Below are 16,868 nucleotides of genomic sequence, written 5' to 3' on the forward strand. Positions count from 1 at the left end.
GCATGCTTCTTAGCATTTAGCAGGAAGCACTTCTTCTTGAGATGGACTTTGTCAAAGATGGCGACAGTCTTGGGAAATAGCTTAGTAGAAAACGAGAAAAGCACTCCCCGTCGGGGAATCGAACCCCGGTCTCCCACGTGACAGGCGTGACTACTCGCCACTATACTAACGAGGAAGAAGCTGATGAAAGCATGGCAGTATTCGGGCGGACCCATTTACTCTTGGGACCGATAGAATTTTGCCCATTTACACATACGCAGATGTTCTGCCAAAAGAAAAATAGCTTCCACAGATGATATCTTGAGTCATCTAACTGCAAAGTCCAGCTAAAGAAATCTCAAGTCTGACAAATCAGACTTTTTCCTTTTCCCCAAAGGTAAAGCTGCAGTGATTCCTGGGGACAAAGCGCTGTTTGGAGGTGAAATGCAGAAAAACATAACCTGGTGTTGTAAATAGTACATAGGCAAGAGGATAGCAAAGTGGCATGCTTCTTAGCATTTAGCAGGAAGCACTTCTTCTTGAGATGGACTTTGTCAAAGATGGCGACAGTCTTGGGAAATAGCTTCGTAGAAAACGAGAAAAGCACTCCCCGTCGGGGAATCGAACCCCGGTCTCCCGCGTGACAGGCGGGGATACTCACCACTATACTAACGAGGAAGAAACTGATGAAAGCATGGCAGTATTCGGTCAGACCCATTTACTCTTGGGACCGATAGAATTTTGCCCATTTACACATACGCAGATGTTCTGCCAAAAGAAAAATAGCTTCCACAGATGATATCTTGAGTCATCTAACTGCAAAGTCCAGCTAAAGAAATCTCAAGTCTGACAAATCAGACTTTTTCTCTTTCCCCAAAGGTAAAGCTGCAGTGATTCCTGGGGACAAAGCGCTGTTTGGAGGTGAAATGCAGAAAAACATAACCTGGTGTTGTAAACAGTACATAGGCAAGAGGATAGCAAAGTGGCATGCTTCTTAGCATTAAGCAGGAAGCACTTCTTCTTGAGATGGACTTTGTCAAAGATGGCGACAGTCTTGGGAAATAGCTTCGTAGAAAACGAGAAAAGCACTCCCCGTCGGGGAATCGAACCCCGGTCTCCCGCGTGACAGGCGGGAACACTCACCACTATACTAACGAGGAAGAAGCTGATGAAAGCATGGCAGTATTCGGGCAGACCCATTTACTCTTGGGACCGATAGAATTTTGCCCATTTACACATAAGCAGATGTTCTGCCAAAAGAAAAATAGCTTCCACAGATGATATCTTGAGTCATCTAACTGCAAAGTCCAGCTAAAGAAATCTCAAGTCTGACAAATCAGACTTTTTCTCTTTCCCCAAAGGTAAAGCTGCAGTGATTCCTGGGGACAAAGCGCTGTTTGGAGGTGAAATGCAGAAAAACATAACCTGGTGTTGTAAACAGTACATAGGCAAGAGGATAGCAAAGTGGCATGCTTCTTAGCATTTAGCAGGAAGCACTTCTTCTTGAGATGGACTTTGTCAAAGATGGCGACAGTCTTGGGAAATAGCTTCGTAGAAAACGAGAAAAGCACTCCCCGTCGGGGAATCGAACCCCGGTCTCCCGCGTGACTACTCGCCACTATACTAACGAGGAAGAAGCTGATGAAAGCATGGCAGTATTCAGGCAGACCCATTTACTCTTGGGACCGATAGAATTTTGCCCATTTACACATACGCAGATGTTCTGCCAAAAGAAAAATAGCTTCCACAGATGATATCTTGAGTCATCTAACTGCAAAGTCCAGCTAAAGAAATCTCAAGTCTGACAAATCAGACTTTTTCCTTTTCCCCAAAGGTAAAGCTGCAGTGATTCCTGGGGACAAAGCGCTGTTTGGAGGTGAAATGCAGAAAAACATAACCTGGTGTTGTAAATAGTACATAGGCAAGAGGATAGCAAAGTGACATGCTTCTTAGCATTTAGCAGGAAGCACTTCTTCTTGAGATGGACTTTGTCAAAGATGGCGACAGTCTTGGGAAATAGCTTCGTAGAAAACGAGAAAAGCAGTCCCCGTCGGGGAATCGAACCCCGGTCTCCCGCATGACAGGCGGGGATACTCACCACTATACTAACGAGGAAGAAGCTGATGAAAGCATGGCAGTATTCGGTCAGACCCATTTACTCTTGGGACCGATAGAATTTTGCCCATTTACACATACGCAGATGTTCTGCCAAAAGAAAAATAGCTTCCACAGATGATATCTTGAGTCATCTAACTGCAAAGTCCAGCTAAAGAAATCTCAAGTCTGACAAATCAGACTTTTTCTCTTTCCCCAAAGGTAAAGCTGCAGTGATTCCTGGGGACAAAGCGCTGTTTGGAGGTGAAATGCAGAAAAACATAACCTGGTGTTGTAAACAGTACATAGGCAAGAGGATAGCAAAGTGGCATGCTTCTTAGCATTTAGCAGGAAGCACTTCTTCTTGAGATGGACTTTGTCAAAGATGGCGACAGTCTTGGGAAATAGCTTCGTAGAAAACGAGAAAAGCACTCCCCGTCGGGGAATCGAACCCCGGTCTCCCGCGTGACTACTCGCCACTATACTAATGAGGAAGAAGCTGATGAAAGCATGGCAGTATTCAGGCAGACCCATTTACTCTTGGGACCGATAGAATTTTGCCCATTTACACATACGCAGATGTTCTGCCAAAAGAAAAATAGCTTCCACAGATGATATCTTGAGTCATCTAACTGCAAAGTCCAGCTAAAGAAATCTCAAGTCTGACAAATCAGACTTTTTCTCTTTCCCCAAAGGTAAAGCTGCAGTGATTCCTGGGGACAAAGCGCTGTTTGGAGGTGAAATGCAGAAAAACATAACCTGGTGTTGTAAACAGTACATAGGCAAGAGGATAGCAAAGTGGCATGCTTCTTAGCATTAAGCAGGAAGCACTTCTTCTTGAGATGGACTTTGTCAAAGATGGCGACAGTCTTGGGAAATAGCTTCGTAGAAAACGAGAAAAGCACTCCCCGTCGGGGAATCGAACCCCGGTCTCCCGCGTGACTACTCGCCACTATACTAACGAGGAAGAAGCTGATGAAAGCATGGCAGTATTCAGGCAGACCCATTTACTCTTGGGACCGATAGAATTTTGCCCATTTACACATACGCAGATGTTCTGCCAAAAGAAAAATAGCTTCCACAGATGATATCTTGAGTCATCTAACTGCAAAGTCCAGCTAAAGAAATCTCAAGTCTGACAAATCAGACTTTTTCCTTTTCCCCAAAGGTAAAGCTGCAGTGATTCCTGGGGACAAAGCGCTGTTTGGAGGTGAAATGCAGAAAAACATAACCTGGTGTTGTAAATAGTACATAGGCAAGAGGATAGCAAAGTGACATGCTTCTTAGCATTTAGCAGGAAGCACTTCTTCTTGAGATGGACTTTGTCAAAGATGGCGACAGTCTTGGGAAATAGCTTCGTAGAAAACGAGAAAAGCACTCCCCGTCGGGGAATCGAACCCCGGTCTCCCGCGTGACTACTCGCCACTATACTAACGAGGAAGAAGCTGATGAAAGCATGGCAGTATTCGGGCAGACCCATTTACTCTTGGGACCGATAGAATTTTGCCCATTTACACATACGCAGATGTTCTGCCAAAAGAAAAATAGCTTCCACAGATGATATCTTGAGTCATCTAACTGCAAAGTCCAGCTAAAGAAATCTCAAGTCTGACAAATCAGACTTTTTCCTTTTCCCCAAAGGTAAAGCTGCAGTGATTCCTGGGGACAAAGCGCTGTTTGGAGGTGAAATGCAGAAAAACATAACCTGGTGTTGTAAATAGTACATAGGCAAGAGGATAGCAAAGTGGCATGCTTCTTAGCATTTAGCAGGAAGCACTTCTTCTTGAGATGGACTTTGTCAAAGATGGCGACAGTCTTGGGAAATAGCTTCGTAGAAAACGAGAAAAGCACTCCCCGTCGGGGAATCGAACCCCGGTCTCCCGCGTGACAGGCGGGGATACTCACCACTATACTAACGAGGAAGAAACTGATGAAAGCATGGCAGTATTCGGTCAGACCCATTTACTCTTGGGACCGATAGAATTTTGCCCATTTACACATACGCAGATGTTCTGCCAAAAGAAAAATAGCTTCCACAGATGATATCTTGAGTCATCTAACTGCAAAGTCCAGCTAAAGAAATCTCAAGTCTGACAAATCAGACTTTTTCTCTTTCCCCAAAGGTAAAGCTGCAGTGATTCCTGGGGACAAAGCGCTGTTTGGAGGTGAAATGCAGAAAAACATAACCTGGTGTTGTAAACAGTACATAGGCAAGAGGATAGCAAAGTGGCATGCTTCTTAGCATTAAGCAGGAAGCACTTCTTCTTGAGATGGACTTTGTCAAAGATGGCGACAGTCTTGGGAAATAGCTTCGTAGAAAACGAGAAAAGCACTCCCCGTCGGGGAATCGAACCCCGGTCTCCCGCGTGACAGGCGGGAACACTCACCACTATACTAACGAGGAAGAAGCTGATGAAAGCATGGCAGTATTCGGGCAGACCCATTTACTCTTGGGACCGATAGAATTTTGCCCATTTACACATAAGCAGATGTTCTGCCAAAAGAAAAATAGCTTCCACAGATGATATCTTGAGTCATCTAACTGCAAAGTCCAGCTAAAGAAATCTCAAGTCTGACAAATCAGACTTTTTCTCTTTCCCCAAAGGTAAAGCTGCAGTGATTCCTGGGGACAAAGCGCTGTTTGGAGGTGAAATGCAGAAAAACATAACCTGGTGTTGTAAACAGTACATAGGCAAGAGGATAGCAAAGTGGCATGCTTCTTAGCATTTAGCAGGAAGCACTTCTTCTTGAGATGGACTTTGTCAAAGATGGCGACAGTCTTGGGAAATAGCTTCGTAGAAAACGAGAAAAGCACTCCCCGTCGGGGAATCGAACCCCGGTCTCCCGCGTGACTACTCGCCACTATACTAACGAGGAAGAAGCTGATGAAAGCATGGCAGTATTCAGGCAGACCCATTTACTCTTGGGACCGATAGAATTTTGCCCATTTACACATACGCAGATGTTCTGCCAAAAGAAAAATAGCTTCCACAGATGATATCTTGAGTCATCTAACTGCAAAGTCCAGCTAAAGAAATCTCAAGTCTGACAAATCAGACTTTTTCCTTTTCCCCAAAGGTAAAGCTGCAGTGATTCCTGGGGACAAAGCGCTGTTTGGAGGTGAAATGCAGAAAAACATAACCTGGTGTTGTAAATAGTACATAGGCAAGAGGATAGCAAAGTGACATGCTTCTTAGCATTTAGCAGGAAGCACTTCTTCTTGAGATGGACTTTGTCAAAGATGGCGACAGTCTTGGGAAATAGCTTCGTAGAAAACGAGAAAAGCAGTCCCCGTCGGGGAATCGAACCCCGGTCTCCCGCATGACAGGCGGGGATACTCACCACTATACTAACGAGGAAGAAGCTGATGAAAGCATGGCAGTATTCGGTCAGACCCATTTACTCTTGGGACCGATAGAATTTTGCCCATTTACACATACGCAGATGTTCTGCCAAAAGAAAAATAGCTTCCACAGATGATATCTTGAGTCATCTAACTGCAAAGTCCAGCTAAAGAAATCTCAAGTCTGACAAATCAGACTTTTTCTCTTTCCCCAAAGGTAAAGCTGCAGTGATTCCTGGGGACAAAGCGCTGTTTGGAGGTGAAATGCAGAAAAACATAACCTGGTGTTGTAAACAGTACATAGGCAAGAGGATAGCAAAGTGGCATGCTTCTTAGCATTTAGCAGGAAGCACTTCTTCTTGAGATGGACTTTGTCAAAGATGGCGACAGTCTTGGGAAATAGCTTCGTAGAAAACGAGAAAAGCACTCCCCGTCGGGGAATCGAACCCCGGTCTCCCGCGTGACTACTCGCCACTATACTAATGAGGAAGAAGCTGATGAAAGCATGGCAGTATTCAGGCAGACCCATTTACTCTTGGGACCGATAGAATTTTGCCCATTTACACATACGCAGATGTTCTGCCAAAAGAAAAATAGCTTCCACAGATGATATCTTGAGTCATCTAACTGCAAAGTCCAGCTAAAGAAATCTCAAGTCTGACAAATCAGACTTTTTCTCTTTCCCCAAAGGTAAAGCTGCAGTGATTCCTGGGGACAAAGCGCTGTTTGGAGGTGAAATGCAGAAAAACATAACCTGGTGTTGTAAACAGTACATAGGCAAGAGGATAGCAAAGTGGCATGCTTCTTAGCATTAAGCAGGAAGCACTTCTTCTTGAGATGGACTTTGTCAAAGATGGCGACAGTCTTGGGAAATAGCTTCGTAGAAAACGAGAAAAGCACTCCCCGTCGGGGAATCGAACCCCGGTCTCCCGCGTGACTACTCGCCACTATACTAACGAGGAAGAAGCTGATGAAAGCATGGCAGTATTCAGGCAGACCCATTTACTCTTGGGACCGATAGAATTTTGCCCATTTACACATACGCAGATGTTCTGCCAAAAGAAAAATAGCTTCCACAGATGATATCTTGAGTCATCTAACTGCAAAGTCCAGCTAAAGAAATCTCAAGTCTGACAAATCAGACTTTTTCCTTTTCCCCAAAGGTAAAGCTGCAGTGATTCCTGGGGACAAAGCGCTGTTTGGAGGTGAAATGCAGAAAAACATAACCTGGTGTTGTAAATAGTACATAGGCAAGAGGATAGCAAAGTGACATGCTTCTTAGCATTTAGCAGGAAGCACTTCTTCTTGAGATGGACTTTGTCAAAGATGGCGACAGTCTTGGGAAATAGCTTCGTAGAAAACGAGAAAAGCACTCCCCGTCGGGGAATCGAACCCCGGTCTCCCGCGTGACTACTCGCCACTATACTAACGAGGAAGAAGCTGATGAAAGCATGGCAGTATTCGGGCAGACCCATTTACTCTTGGGACCGATAGAATTTTGCCCATTTACACATACGCAGATGTTCTGCCAAAAGAAAAATAGCTTCCACAGATGATATCTTGAGTCATCTAACTGCAAAGTCCAGCTAAAGAAATCTCAAGTCTGACAAATCAGACTTTTTCTCTTTCCCCAAAGGTAAAGCTGCAGTGATTCCTGGGGACAAAGCGCTGTTTGGAGGTGAAATGCAGAAAAACATAACCTGGTGTTGTAAACAGTACATAGGCAAGAGGATAGCAAAGTGGCATGCTTCTTAGCATTTAGCAGGAAGCACTTCTTCTTGAGATGGACTTTGTCAAAGATGGCGACAGTCTTGGGAAATAGCTTCGTAGAAAACGAGAAAAGCAGTCCCCGTCGGGGAATCGAACCCCGGTCTCCCGCATGACAGGCGGGGATACTCACCACTATACTAACGAGGAAGAAGCTGATGAAAGCATGGCAGTATTCGGTCAGACCCATTTACTCTTGGGACCGATAGAATTTTGCCCATTTACACATACGCAGATGTTCTGCCAAAAGAAAAATAGCTTCCACAGATGATATCTTGAGTCATCTAACTGCAAAGTCCAGCTAAAGAAATCTCAAGTCTGACAAATCAGACTTTTTCTCTTTCCCCAAAGGTAAAGCTGCAGTGATTCCTGGGGACAAAGCGCTGTTTGGAGGTGAAATGCAGAAAAACATAACCTGGTGTTGTAAACAGTACATAGGCAAGAGGATAGCAAAGTGGCATGCTTCTTAGCATTAAGCAGGAAGCACTTCTTCTTGAGATGGACTTTGTCAAAGATGGCGACAGTCTTGGGAAATAGCTTCGTAGAAAACGAGAAAAGCACTCCCCGTCGGGGAATCGAACCCCGGTCTCCCGCGTGACAGGTGGGAACACTCACCACTATACTAACGAGGAAGAAGCTGATGAAAGCATGGCAGTATTCGGGCAGACCCATTTACTCTTGGGACCGATAGAATTTTGCCCATTTACACATACGCAGATGTTCTGCCAAAAGAAAAATAGCTTCCACAGATGATATCTTGAGTCATCTAACTGCAAAGTCCAGCTAAAGAAATCTCAAGTCTGACAAATCAGACTTTTTCCTTTTCCCCAAAGGTAAAGCTGCAGTGATTCCTGGGGACAAAGCGCTGTTTGGAGGTGAAATGCAGAAAAACATAACCTGGTGTTGTAAACAGTACATAGGCAAGAGGATAGCAAAGTGGCATGCTTCTTAGCATTTAGCAGGAAGCACTTCTTCTTGAGATGGACTTTGTCAAAGATGGCGACAGTCTTGGGAAATAGCTTAGTAGAAAACGAGAAAAGCACTCCCCGTCGGGGAATCGAACCCCGGTCTCCCGCGTGACTACTCGCCACTATACTAACGAGGAAGAAGCTGATGAAAGCATGGCAGTATTCGGGCAGACCCATTTACTCTTGGGACCGATAGAATTTTGCCCATTTACACATACGCAGATGTTCTGCCAAAAGAAAAATAGCTTCCACAGATGATATCTTGAGTCATCTAACTGCAAAGTCCAGCTAAAGAAATCTCAAGTCTGACAAATCAGACTTTTTCCTTTTCCCCAAAGGTAAAGCTGCAGTGATTCCTGGGGACAAAGCGCTGTTTGGAGGTGAAATGCAGAAAAACATAACCTGGTGTTGTAAACAGTACATAGGCAAGAGGATAGCAAAGTGGCATGCTTCTTAGCATTTAGCAGGAAGCACTTCTTCTTGAGATGGACTTTGTCAAAGATGGCGACAGTCTTGGGAAATAGCTTCGTAGAAAACGAGAAAAGCACTCCCCGTTGGGGAATCGAACCCCGGTCTCCCGCGTGACTACTCGCCACTATACTAACGAGGAAGAAGCTGATGAAAGCATGGCAGTATTCGGGCAGACCCATTTACTCTTGGGACCGATAGAATTTTGCCCATTTACACATACGCAGATGTTCTGCCAAAAGAAAAATAGCTTCCACAGATGATATCTTGAGTCATCTAACTGCAAAGTCCAGCTAAAGAAATCTCAAGTCTGACAAATCAGACTTTTTCTCTTTCCCCAAAGGTAAAGCTGCTGTGTTTCCTGGGGACAAAGCGCTGTTTGGAGGTGAAATGCAGAAAAACATAACCTGGTGTTGTAAACAGTACATAGGCAAGAGGATAGCAAATTGGCATGCTTCTTAGCATTTAGCAGGAAGCACTTCTTCTTGAGATGGACTTTGTCAAAGATGGCGACAGTCTTGGGAAATAGCTTCGTAGAAAACGAGAAAAGCACTCCCCGTCGGGGAATCGAACCCCGGTCTCCCGCGTGACTACTCGCCACTATACTAACGAGGAAGAAGCTGATGAAAGCATGGCAGTATTCAGGCAGACCCATTTACTCTTGGGACCGATAGAATTTTGCCCATTTACACATACGCAGATGTTCTGCCAAAAGAAAAATAGCTTCCACAGATGATATCTTGAGTCATCTAACTGCAAAGTCCAGCTAAAGAAATCTCAAGTCTGACAAATCAGACTTTTTCCTTTTCCCCAAAGGTAAAGCTGCAGTGATTCCTGGGGACAAAGCGCTGTTTGGAGGTGAAATGCAGAAAAACATAACCTGGTGTTGTAAATAGTACATAGGCAAGAGGATAGCAAAGTGACATGCTTCTTAGCATTTAGCAGGAAGCACTTCTTCTTGAGATGGACTTTGTCAAAGATGGCGACAGTCTTGGGAAATAGCTTCGTAGAAAACGAGAAAAGCAGTCCCCGTCGGGGAATCGAACCCCGGTCTCCCGCATGACAGGCGGGGATACTCACCACTATACTAACGAGGAAGAAGCTGATGAAAGCATGGCAGTATTCGGTCAGACCCATTTACTCTTGGGACCGATAGAATTTTGCCCATTTACACATACGCAGATGTTCTGCCAAAAGAAAAATAGCTTCCACAGATGATATCTTGAGTCATCTAACTGCAAAGTCCAGCTAAAGAAATCTCAAGTCTGACAAATCAGACTTTTTCTCTTTCCCCAAAGGTAAAGCTGCAGTGATTCCTGGGGACAAAGCGCTGTTTGGAGGTGAAATGCAGAAAAACATAACCTGGTGTTGTAAACAGTACATAGGCAAGAGGATAGCAAAGTGGCATGCTTCTTAGCATTTAGCAGGAAGCACTTCTTCTTGAGATGGACTTTGTCAAAGATGGCGACAGTCTTGGGAAATAGCTTCGTAGAAAACGAGAAAAGCACTCCCCGTCGGGGAATCGAACCCCGGTCTCCCGCGTGACTACTCGCCACTATACTAATGAGGAAGAAGCTGATGAAAGCATGGCAGTATTCAGGCAGACCCATTTACTCTTGGGACCGATAGAATTTTGCCCATTTACACATACGCAGATGTTCTGCCAAAAGAAAAATAGCTTCCACAGATGATATCTTGAGTCATCTAACTGCAAAGTCCAGCTAAAGAAATCTCAAGTCTGACAAATCAGACTTTTTCTCTTTCCCCAAAGGTAAAGCTGCAGTGATTCCTGGGGACAAAGCGCTGTTTGGAGGTGAAATGCAGAAAAACATAACCTGGTGTTGTAAACAGTACATAGGCAAGAGGATAGCAAAGTGGCATGCTTCTTAGCATTAAGCAGGAAGCACTTCTTCTTGAGATGGACTTTGTCAAAGATGGCGACAGTCTTGGGAAATAGCTTCGTAGAAAACGAGAAAAGCACTCCCCGTCGGGGAATCGAACCCCGGTCTCCCGCGTGACTACTCGCCACTATACTAACGAGGAAGAAGCTGATGAAAGCATGGCAGTATTCAGGCAGACCCATTTACTCTTGGGACCGATAGAATTTTGCCCATTTACACATACGCAGATGTTCTGCCAAAAGAAAAATAGCTTCCACAGATGATATCTTGAGTCATCTAACTGCAAAGTCCAGCTAAAGAAATCTCAAGTCTGACAAATCAGACTTTTTCCTTTTCCCCAAAGGTAAAGCTGCAGTGATTCCTGGGGACAAAGCGCTGTTTGGAGGTGAAATGCAGAAAAACATAACCTGGTGTTGTAAATAGTACATAGGCAAGAGGATAGCAAAGTGACATGCTTCTTAGCATTTAGCAGGAAGCACTTCTTCTTGAGATGGACTTTGTCAAAGATGGCGACAGTCTTGGGAAATAGCTTCGTAGAAAACGAGAAAAGCACTCCCCGTCGGGGAATCGAACCCCGGTCTCCCGCGTGACTACTCGCCACTATACTAACGAGGAAGAAGCTGATGAAAGCATGGCAGTATTCGGGCAGACCCATTTACTCTTGGGACCGATAGAATTTTGCCCATTTACACATACGCAGATGTTCTGCCAAAAGAAAAATAGCTTCCACAGATGATATCTTGAGTCATCTAACTGCAAAGTCCAGCTAAAGAAATCTCAAGTCTGACAAATCAGACTTTTTCTCTTTCCCCAAAGGTAAAGCTGCAGTGATTCCTGGGGACAAAGCGCTGTTTGGAGGTGAAATGCAGAAAAACATAACCTGGTGTTGTAAACAGTACATAGGCAAGAGGATAGCAAAGTGGCATGCTTCTTAGCATTTAGCAGGAAGCACTTCTTCTTGAGATGGACTTTGTCAAAGATGGCGACAGTCTTGGGAAATAGCTTCGTAGAAAACGAGAAAAGCAGTCCCCGTCGGGGAATCGAACCCCGGTCTCCCGCATGACAGGCGGGGATACTCACCACTATACTAACGAGGAAGAAGCTGATGAAAGCATGGCAGTATTCGGTCAGACCCATTTACTCTTGGGACCGATAGAATTTTGCCCATTTACACATACGCAGATGTTCTGCCAAAAGAAAAATAGCTTCCACAGATGATATCTTGAGTCATCTAACTGCAAAGTCCAGCTAAAGAAATCTCAAGTCTGACAAATCAGACTTTTTCTCTTTCCCCAAAGGTAAAGCTGCAGTGATTCCTGGGGACAAAGCGCTGTTTGGAGGTGAAATGCAGAAAAACATAACCTGGTGTTGTAAACAGTACATAGGCAAGAGGATAGCAAAGTGGCATGCTTCTTAGCATTAAGCAGGAAGCACTTCTTCTTGAGATGGACTTTGTCAAAGATGGCGACAGTCTTGGGAAATAGCTTCGTAGAAAACGAGAAAAGCACTCCCCGTCGGGGAATCGAACCCCGGTCTCCCGCGTGACAGGTGGGAACACTCACCACTATACTAACGAGGAAGAAGCTGATGAAAGCATGGCAGTATTCGGGCAGACCCATTTACTCTTGGGACCGATAGAATTTTGCCCATTTACACATACGCAGATGTTCTGCCAAAAGAAAAATAGCTTCCACAGATGATATCTTGAGTCATCTAACTGCAAAGTCCAGCTAAAGAAATCTCAAGTCTGACAAATCAGACTTTTTCCTTTTCCCCAAAGGTAAAGCTGCAGTGATTCCTGGGGACAAAGCGCTGTTTGGAGGTGAAATGCAGAAAAACATAACCTGGTGTTGTAAACAGTACATAGGCAAGAGGATAGCAAAGTGGCATGCTTCTTAGCATTTAGCAGGAAGCACTTCTTCTTGAGATGGACTTTGTCAAAGATGGCGACAGTCTTGGGAAATAGCTTAGTAGAAAACGAGAAAAGCACTCCCCGTCGGGGAATCGAACCCCGGTCTCCCGCGTGACTACTCGCCACTATACTAACGAGGAAGAAGCTGATGAAAGCATGGCAGTATTCGGGCAGACCCATTTACTCTTGGGACCGATAGAATTTTGCCCATTTACACATACGCAGATGTTCTGCCAAAAGAAAAATAGCTTCCACAGATGATATCTTGAGTCATCTAACTGCAAAGTCCAGCTAAAGAAATCTCAAGTCTGACAAATCAGACTTTTTCCTTTTCCCCAAAGGTAAAGCTGCAGTGATTCCTGGGGACAAAGCGCTGTTTGGAGGTGAAATGCAGAAAAACATAACCTGGTGTTGTAAACAGTACATAGGCAAGAGGATAGCAAAGTGGCATGCTTCTTAGCATTTAGCAGGAAGCACTTCTTCTTGAGATGGACTTTGTCAAAGATGGCGACAGTCTTGGGAAATAGCTTCGTAGAAAACGAGAAAAGCACTCCCCGTTGGGGAATCGAACCCCGGTCTCCCGCGTGACTACTCGCCACTATACTAACGAGGAAGAAGCTGATGAAAGCATGGCAGTATTCGGGCAGACCCATTTACTCTTGGGACCGATAGAATTTTGCCCATTTACACATACGCAGATGTTCTGCCAAAAGAAAAATAGCTTCCACAGATGATATCTTGAGTCATCTAACTGCAAAGTCCAGCTAAAGAAATCTCAAGTCTGACAAATCAGACTTTTTCTCTTTCCCCAAAGGTAAAGCTGCTGTGTTTCCTGGGGACAAAGCGCTGTTTGGAGGTGAAATGCAGAAAAACATAACCTGGTGTTGTAAACAGTACATAGGCAAGAGGATAGCAAATTGGCATGCTTCTTAGCATTTAGCAGGAAGCACTTCTTCTTGAGATGGACTTTGTCAAAGATGGCGACAGTCTTGGGAAATAGCTTCGTAGAAAACGAGAAAAGCACTCCCCGTCGGGGAATCGAACCCCGGTCTCCCGCGTGACTACTCGCCACTATACTAACGAGGAAGAAGCTGATGAAAGCATGGCAGTATTCAGGCAGACCCATTTACTCTTGGGACCGATAGAATTTTGCCCATTTACACATACGCAGATGTTCTGCCAAAAGAAAAATAGCTTCCACAGATGATATCTTGAGTCATCTAACTGCAAAGTCCAGCTAAAGAAATCTCAAGTCTGACAAATCAGACTTTTTCCTTTTCCCCAAAGGTAAAGCTGCAGTGATTCCTGGGGACAAAGCGCTGTTTGGAGGTGAAATGCAGAAAAACATAACCTGGTGTTGTAAATAGTACATAGGCAAGAGGATAGCAAAGTGACATGCTTCTTAGCATTTAGCAGGAAGCACTTCTTCTTGAGATGGACTTTGTCAAAGATGGCGACAGTCTTGGGAAATAGCTTCGTAGAAAACGAGAAAAGCAGTCCCCGTCGGGGAATCGAACCCCGGTCTCCCGCATGACAGGCGGGGATACTCACCACTATACTAACGAGGAAGAAGCTGATGAAAGCATGGCAGTATTCGGTCAGACCCATTTACTCTTGGGACCGATAGAATTTTGCCCATTTACACATACGCAGATGTTCTGCCAAAAGAAAAATAGCTTCCACAGATGATATCTTGAGTCATCTAACTGCAAAGTCCAGCTAAAGAAATCTCAAGTCTGACAAATCAGACTTTTTCTCTTTCCCCAAAGGTAAAGCTGCAGTGATTCCTGGGGACAAAGCGCTGTTTGGAGGTGAAATGCAGAAAAACATAACCTGGTGTTGTAAACAGTACATAGGCAAGAGGATAGCAAAGTGGCATGCTTCTTAGCATTTAGCAGGAAGCACTTCTTCTTGAGATGGACTTTGTCAAAGATGGCGACAGTCTTGGGAAATAGCTTCGTAGAAAACGAGAAAAGCACTCCCCGTCGGGGAATCGAACCCCGGTCTCCCGCGTGACTACTCGCCACTATACTAATGAGGAAGAAGCTGATGAAAGCATGGCAGTATTCAGGCAGACCCATTTACTCTTGGGACCGATAGAATTTTGCCCATTTACACATACGCAGATGTTCTGCCAAAAGAAAAATAGCTTCCACAGATGATATCTTGAGTCATCTAACTGCAAAGTCCAGCTAAAGAAATCTCAAGTCTGACAAATCAGACTTTTTCTCTTTCCCCAAAGGTAAAGCTGCAGTGATTCCTGGGGACAAAGCGCTGTTTGGAGGTGAAATGCAGAAAAACATAACCTGGTGTTGTAAACAGTACATAGGCAAGAGGATAGCAAAGTGGCATGCTTCTTAGCATTAAGCAGGAAGCACTTCTTCTTGAGATGGACTTTGTCAAAGATGGCGACAGTCTTGGGAAATAGCTTCGTAGAAAACGAGAAAAGCACTCCCCGTCGGGGAATCGAACCCCGGTCTCCCGCGTGACTACTCGCCACTATACTAACGAGGAAGAAGCTGATGAAAGCATGGCAGTATTCAGGCAGACCCATTTACTCTTGGGACCGATAGAATTTTGCCCATTTACACATACGCAGATGTTCTGCCAAAAGAAAAATAGCTTCCACAGATGATATCTTGAGTCATCTAACTGCAAAGTCCAGCTAAAGAAATCTCAAGTCTGACAAATCAGACTTTTTCCTTTTCCCCAAAGGTAAAGCTGCAGTGATTCCTGGGGACAAAGCGCTGTTTGGAGGTGAAATGCAGAAAAACATAACCTGGTGTTGTAAATAGTACATAGGCAAGAGGATAGCAAAGTGACATGCTTCTTAGCATTTAGCAGGAAGCACTTCTTCTTGAGATGGACTTTGTCAAAGATGGCGACAGTCTTGGGAAATAGCTTCGTAGAAAACGAGAAAAGCACTCCCCGTCGGGGAATCGAACCCCGGTCTCCCGCGTGACTACTCGCCACTATACTAACGAGGAAGAAGCTGATGAAAGCATGGCAGTATTCGGGCAGACCCATTTACTCTTGGGACCGATAGAATTTTGCCCATTTACACATACGCAGATGTTCTGCCAAAAGAAAAATAGCTTCCACAGATGATATCTTGAGTCATCTAACTGCAAAGTCCAGCTAAAGAAATCTCAAGTCTGACAAATCAGACTTTTTCTCTTTCCCCAAAGGTAAAGCTGCAGTGATTCCTGGGGACAAAGCGCTGTTTGGAGGTGAAATGCAGAAAAACATAACCTGGTGTTGTAAACAGTACATAGGCAAGAGGATAGCAAAGTGGCATGCTTCTTAGCATTTAGCAGGAAGCACTTCTTCTTGAGATGGACTTTGTCAAAGATGGCGACAGTCTTGGGAAATAGCTTCGTAGAAAACGAGAAAAGCAGTCCCCGTCGGGGAATCGAACCCCGGTCTCCCGCATGACAGGCGGGGATACTCACCACTATACTAACGAGGAAGAAGCTGATGAAAGCATGGCAGTATTCGGTCAGACCCATTTACTCTTGGGACCGATAGAATTTTGCCCATTTACACATACGCAGATGTTCTGCCAAAAGAAAAATAGCTTCCACAGATGATATCTTGAGTCATCTAACTGCAAAGTCCAGCTAAAGAAATCTCAAGTCTGACAAATCAGACTTTTTCTCTTTCCCCAAAGGTAAAGCTGCAGTGATTCCTGGGGACAAAGCGCTGTTTGGAGGTGAAATGCAGAAAAACATAACCTGGTGTTGTAAACAGTACATAGGCAAGAGGATAGCAAAGTGGCATGCTTCTTAGCATTAAGCAGGAAGCACTTCTTCTTGAGATGGACTTTGTCAAAGATGGCGACAGTCTTGGGAAATAGCTTCGTAGAAAACGAGAAAAGCACTCCCCGTCGGGGAATCGAACCCCGGTCTCCCGCGTGACAGGTGGGAACACTCACCACTATACTAACGAGGAAGAAGCTGATGAAAGCATGGCAGTATTCGGGCAGACCCATTTACTCTTGGGACCGATAGAATTTTGCCCATTTACACATACGCAGATGTTCTGCCAAAAGAAAAATAGCTTCCACAGATGATATCTTGAGTCATCTAACTGCAAAGTCCAGCTAAAGAAATCTCAAGTCTGACAAATCAGACTTTTTCCTTTTCCCCAAAGGTAAAGCTGCAGTGATTCCTGGGGACAAAGCGCTGTTTGGAGGTGAAATGCAGAAAAACATAACCTGGTGTTGTAAACAGTACATAGGCAAGAGGATAGCAAAGTGGCATGCTTCTTAGCATTTAGCAGGAAGCACTTCTTCTTGAGATGGACTTTGTCAAAGATGGCGACAGTCTTGGGAAATAGCTTAGTAGAAAACGAGAAAAGCACTCCCCGTCGGGGAATCGAACCCCGGTCTCCCGCGTGACTACTCGCCACTATACTAACGAGGAAGAAGCTGATGA

The 16,868-nt window shown here is 44.7% G+C and overlaps 2 non-coding genes across 2 annotated transcripts; both read right to left on the reverse strand.

The window, feature by feature from the left end:
* Positions 1–585: 585 nt before the first annotated feature.
* On the reverse strand, positions 586–657 carry TRNAD-GUC (transfer RNA aspartic acid (anticodon GUC)). Its single transcript has one exon. It is a non-coding gene; the product is annotated as a tRNA-Asp (tRNA).
* A 3,266-nt stretch (positions 658–3,923) lies between these two features.
* TRNAD-GUC (transfer RNA aspartic acid (anticodon GUC)) lies at positions 3,924–3,995 on the reverse strand. The gene has a single exon. It is a non-coding gene; the product is annotated as a tRNA-Asp (tRNA).
* Positions 3,996–16,868: the final 12,873 nt, after the last annotated feature.

This window comes from Eleutherodactylus coqui, chromosome 11, assembly GCF_035609145.1.
Source record: "Eleutherodactylus coqui strain aEleCoq1 chromosome 11, aEleCoq1.hap1, whole genome shotgun sequence".
NCBI lineage: Eukaryota > Metazoa > Chordata > Amphibia > Anura > Eleutherodactylidae > Eleutherodactylus > Eleutherodactylus coqui.